This window comes from Tupaia chinensis, unplaced genomic scaffold, assembly GCF_000334495.1.
Source record: "Tupaia chinensis unplaced genomic scaffold, TupChi_1.0 Scaffold000217_1, whole genome shotgun sequence".
NCBI classification, from domain to species: Eukaryota; Metazoa; Chordata; class Mammalia; order Scandentia; family Tupaiidae; genus Tupaia; species Tupaia belangeri.
The window spans coordinates 7833629-7838919 of NW_006159692.1; the positions used below are offsets into that span (position 1 = coordinate 7833629).

A 5291-nucleotide genomic window follows, 5' to 3' on the forward strand; every position below is an offset into this window, starting at 1 on the left:
CTGTCCAGTCGAAGGGCGTGTTGCCATTGCTTCTGTACTGTATTTCAGCCTAGTTTATTATGTCCATAACTCTCATTTCTATGGATCATTTGGGATGTTCATTTTTTTATATAGCCAATATATCTGTAATGCCTTCCAGATCAACGTAATTAGTGACTTTGACTGGCAGCATCTCTGTGTCCTAGTGCTTCTGAATGCCTGTCTGCCTTAATATTCATTTACGGGGGCTGCAGAGCTCCCAGAGGGCTCCCTGGGTCGACATTCATCACTGCCTTTTGTGAAAGCTTGTTCAACCAGCTATGAAGACTCTTAGGAGGCACCCACAAGGATCTGGCCTTATTGTCTTTTGAAAGATGAAAAAGCCTCATGTCACCTCGTCATGTGTCTTCCAGAAATCCAGTGACACGGAGCCCTCCCACATCTCCCAGAGGTATGGACAGTGATTGCATTAGTGCCGCCCTTCCACGCAGTGTCGTTCTGACACACGCCCTGCACTGCCTCTCATCGTCTCTGAGCCTGTGGTTGCGCTGAGCAGCCTGGACACTGGGGTCTCACAACTACACAGAGGCACGTTCAGCTCTGGCTCAGCTCCGCTCTGTGTCTCTGGCTCAGAGAGAAGCCTGAGAGTTGAGCTTCACCTCAGTGTCCCCTGGGGAGGAGGGCACTTCATTTCTCTCCTGTACTTGGTAGTACCTTGTCCCAACTGGAAATTCTCAAGTCAAGTCCCTGTGTCCCCAGGGAGCATGTCTGATTTAGCCATAGATGACATTTCTAACAAAGACTTCCTGATATTAATCATCAGTTGCCTTGCATTGATTTCACACTATTATTCTCCCTTATAGCTTTTGTTTTTAATACAATGGAACGTCACCTCTTCAAGCTGTCCCCAGATATGTGTGTACTGTGTATAGCATGTAGGACAAGAGTCTCTTAAAGAGAGTTACCGGTTTATGTGCACTTTGTAATGTGTCTATTACATTCTACAATATACAATAGAAGAGTCAGAGCATTTTCATTGCCCTTTAAGTATACTAAGGCTGAGAACTAGATGTGTCCCGGGGGAGGCAAGGGAGTGTGTGAGCACGAGGTGGGAAATGCGGAATTTGCTCTGTTCTGATCTCTGGGCCCTACCTTCTAGTTCACGTAATGAATGGGCAGCGACTGGGTGATCCCAAACACCTCTCCTAACTCCTCCACAATGCATGCAGGTAAGACCCACAGTTGTCATCTGTCAGGTTCCGATATAGATCCACTAACTCTGAGATCTGTAACTAATATTCGATAGCTCTACTATTACTAACAATGAAATTGATGTTTATTGAGTATGCATCTGGGACCTCAGATTCAGCAATTTGCTTCATTCTTATAACCAACTTTTGGGGTAGATGTGCTATTCTCTGGTATAGGTGAGAAGACTGAGGCCTAGCATGCTCGAATGCTTATTATTGCAGTTGGTGTGCCAGACCTGTCTGAATCTACAGGCAGGCATTGCAGCAGACTACCTCAGTAGGCTTGGAGCAGCTAGAACTGTGTAGTCCAGTGTTCAACACGGGAGCCTCTAACTACACGTGGCAACTAAGCACTTGTAATGTGGCCCGTCTGATTCAGATGTGATGTAAGTGTGAGATACACGCTGGGTTTTCTGCAAATGTAAAATCATTCATTTATAATATTTGGGTACATCTAGTTGAATCAAATATATTATGAACATCAGTTTTATCTGTTTCCTTTTTAAAATTCTTCTTAGTGGGCTACAAGAAAACTGAAAACAACAGATGTCACTCATGTTATATTTATGTTAGACAGTGCTAATCAAGAGTATTCTTTTAGAAATGGAGCTTCATTTTGTTATGTGGTTTTTTTAAAATAGGAAAGACAGAAAAGAAAAGAAAATTCTTGACAAAACAGAGGAACGTTATCCATCTAAATTAGTTTCTTGAATACCTGACCAGGGTTATTTCACAAGCTGCATTTCAGAGACTTCTAGGAAAAAAATAAGCCACTTCATTAAAAGTGAGGGGGAGAGCGATGAAGGATGACAATTTTACATGTACGCTGTAAAAATTTAAAAAGTGGAACGGTGAAAAAAAAACCAACCTGGGGCTGGCAGGTGGTGTGGTGGTTAAGGGTGCTGGACTTTCACATGGCTGACTGTGGTTCGAGTACTGAACCTAGCAGCTTGCTTTCTCACTTTCTCTCTCTACTTTGTTCTTCTCTGGTCATATTAAAATAAATAAATCAATACATAAATAAAGTTAAATAAAATTAAATAATTCTTTAAAAAACCCCAAACCTGAGAATTATTTTCACCTTCACTTTATGAACACACAGAGCGCTCTGCAAGTGTAAGTTTTGCCCCTGCCCAGCCCTGTGCTCCTTCTGATCCTGGGAGCCAAGTTCTTGGCCTCCATGGTTGACCCTCTCCTGACCCTCTCCTCCTGTAGAGAACCAGAAGCTGCCTCATTACAGCTCCACACTCCAACAGCTTCCAAAAAACTCCAAGAGCAGTAGGCAATTTTACAGTCATTGGGGGCTGGCCTGCTGTTCTGATGGTGCCCCAGAGTTACCTACCCATCCAACAGTTAGAAAGGAGACAAGGCCTTGGGGCCCAGCACAGGGCCAAAGGCACAAGTGTGACATCTCCAGCTCAAGGAAGAGCTCCTGCACAGCCTTGGTAACAGCCTCAGAGCTCTGTCTGGAGAAAACCATGAATCTTGCAGAAGTGGGAGGGAAACAGTCTCTGGAGATACTTTGCACCTGCATTTTCATAAGAGTATCCTTTGGGTTACTGTCGAGAACTAGGTAACTGTAGGCTTGATGCTGTGGCCTAGTGGTTAAAGGAGCCAGATCCCAGATGACTGACCGTTGTTCAAATCCTGGACCCAGTGGCTTGAAAAACAAGCCAGACACATGGTTTTGCATGGCCAAAATCCTGACAGGATGGAGAAATGGAAGAGAAAGGATTGTGGTGTGACCGTACCCCTTTGGGGGTGCTTTCCCCAAACCCTGGCCTTCTGTCTCTCTCTGGCAAGTGCAAGTACTCTCTAGCAGTTAAAAAAGAAAAGAAAAGACCACCACCACATGGTGTGGTGATTAAGGCAGCTGGGCTCCTATATGGTCGATTTCAGTTCAAGCCCTGGACCTGGTGACTTGAAAATCACATGGGGCACAGGTGCCTGCATTCCCAAAATCCTGAGAGGAGAATAGGGAAAAAGAGACTGTGGTGTGGCCATCCTCCCAGGAGGGTGATTTCTTACTTTCCTTCTCTCGTGCAAGCACGCATGCCCTAAGGCAAAAACAAAAAGAAAAGAAAGAAAAAGAAAACTAGATTCCTAGAACCAGAGTAAAAGACTCTGACCACATGGACACTGCACAGCGATAGTTCTGGGAAGAAGGGAGGTGAAAGGGTTTCTAGGTGTGTACGGTTATAAGGAAAGAGGTGACTTACAGAAACAGCTGCTCATACAGGAAGAACAGTTTTACCCTTAAGATCACTCAGCTTGATCAGAGGGAAGTAAGAAAGAGAAAGGTAATAATGATTTTCCTCACTGCCGAGTGCCAGGAGCAGTAGGTGAGAGGAGCACGAGGAGGTGATCCTGCTCGAGGGTGTGGATGTGAGATGAGTGCTGAGACCGCGTGCCCTGTGAGGGGGGTACCTGGCTGGCATCGCCAGGGTCCCAGCCCTAACCAGAGTGTGTACTAAGAATCTATTGGGTCATCTGAATCATAGAAAACCATAAAAAAAAAGTCATGACTTTTCCAACACCCTAATACTCACACTAACTTATTTAATGCATAAAGTTATTACTTCCATTTTAAACATTCAAGAAATAGGTTCAGGTTCATAGTCACATGGTAAATAAACTCATACGCATAGACTCGGCAGTTTTAGTCCTTATAATCTGTGTCAAACAATTTTGAAATTTATCCAAACATTGAAACGACTCTGGAGGGCAGATGGATGAATCTGGTCATATTCTTGGCTCTGCCATTACAAGCTATTTGGCTTGAGCCCAATTACTTAATGTCTCTAAGACTCAAGTTTCTTAGTTTTATATTCATGGTAATAATAGGACACATATAGATTTGCTATAAGGATGAAATAAAAAATGCACGTAAAATACTCAACAAATGACCTGGCCCATGATAGACAGTAAATACCAACTAATGTCTGTGTGTGACTAACAAACCACAAGAACAAACAGTTGCTCAGTTGACCAAATTTATGTCCTAGGTACCCCCAGCAAACGACTGTCCTCAAGAAGCTCATAACCCGGAGGCAGAACAGGAAAAAATAAAACACAAGTGGGTGATTGATGTGAAAAGAGGCCTGTAGTGGCCAGAAGAGGAAATTCTGACAGTTGGGAAGAGACACAGAAGCTACCCAGAGGAGGTGACTGGGAGAGGTCTTGAAAGAAAGGATTTTCCAGGCAGAAGGGCACCCAGGGAGGGTGTTCTAGTCTGTGCCCTCTTCAGGAAGGGTGGTCATTCCTGGACACCTGGAGCAGAAGGAGCAGGGAGGAGTTAGGGGAGACCAGACAGAAGGTCTAGGTCTCAGCTACTATGGTTTGAATGTCTTCACCAAAACTCATGTGGAAATTTAATTGCCACTGTAACAGGATGAAAAGATAGGGCCTTCAAGAAGTGAGCAAATCCTGAGGTTACTGCCTTTCTGAACGACAGATACCATTACAGCAGAAGCAGTCACTGTGTGAGGGTGTCTCTGCTGAAGGTGAACAGGCTGAGTCCCATCCGATTCCCTCTCCCCACATTCACTTCCGTCTCTGTCCTTGGTGGAACGTCCCTCACACCAGATGCCAGTGCCATGCCCTTGGACTTCCCAGCCAGTCTGAGAATTCTGTCACAACAGCAGTGAACAGACCAAGACACTGCTAGGGAAGATGGCCATCAAGTTGTAAAACGAACACCAATGAAGTTTTGAAACAGAAGGTTGACAAGGGAACATTTGAGTTCTGAAAAGTACTGGTTTGGGAAGATTTATTTTGCTGTAAGGGTTTGCCAGCCCAGACATGTGGTCCTTTTGCATTCTGATTGTAGAGAGCATCGTCTAATCCAGTTTTGTGTTATCCTGGCACCACGTAGTCGGGGAATGGTGAGAGTCCAGGGTCTATTCCAGAACTTCCTTTGCTCATTCCAGGACATAATCACTGGTCCCTGCTGTGTCTTTTTCCTGCGGGGGTGGGCCTGTGACCCATCGGCTTTCTATGTTTCTCGACATGTTGCTAAAACAATTTGGGACTGCCTTCTCTTGGTGTTGGAGTTCATGGCAG

General features: G+C 44.8%; 1 long non-coding RNA gene across 1 annotated transcript in view; it reads left to right on the forward strand.

Moving 5' to 3' along the window:
- LOC102477859 (uncharacterized) overlaps positions 1-4291 on the forward strand; it is a 38045-nt gene extending 33754 nt beyond the window's left edge. The window contains exon 3 of the long non-coding RNA XR_334449.1: positions 4235-4291. This is a non-coding gene — a long non-coding RNA (uncharacterized LOC102477859). The remainder of the gene's footprint in view (positions 1-4234) is intronic.
- Positions 4292-5291: the final 1000 nt, after the last annotated feature.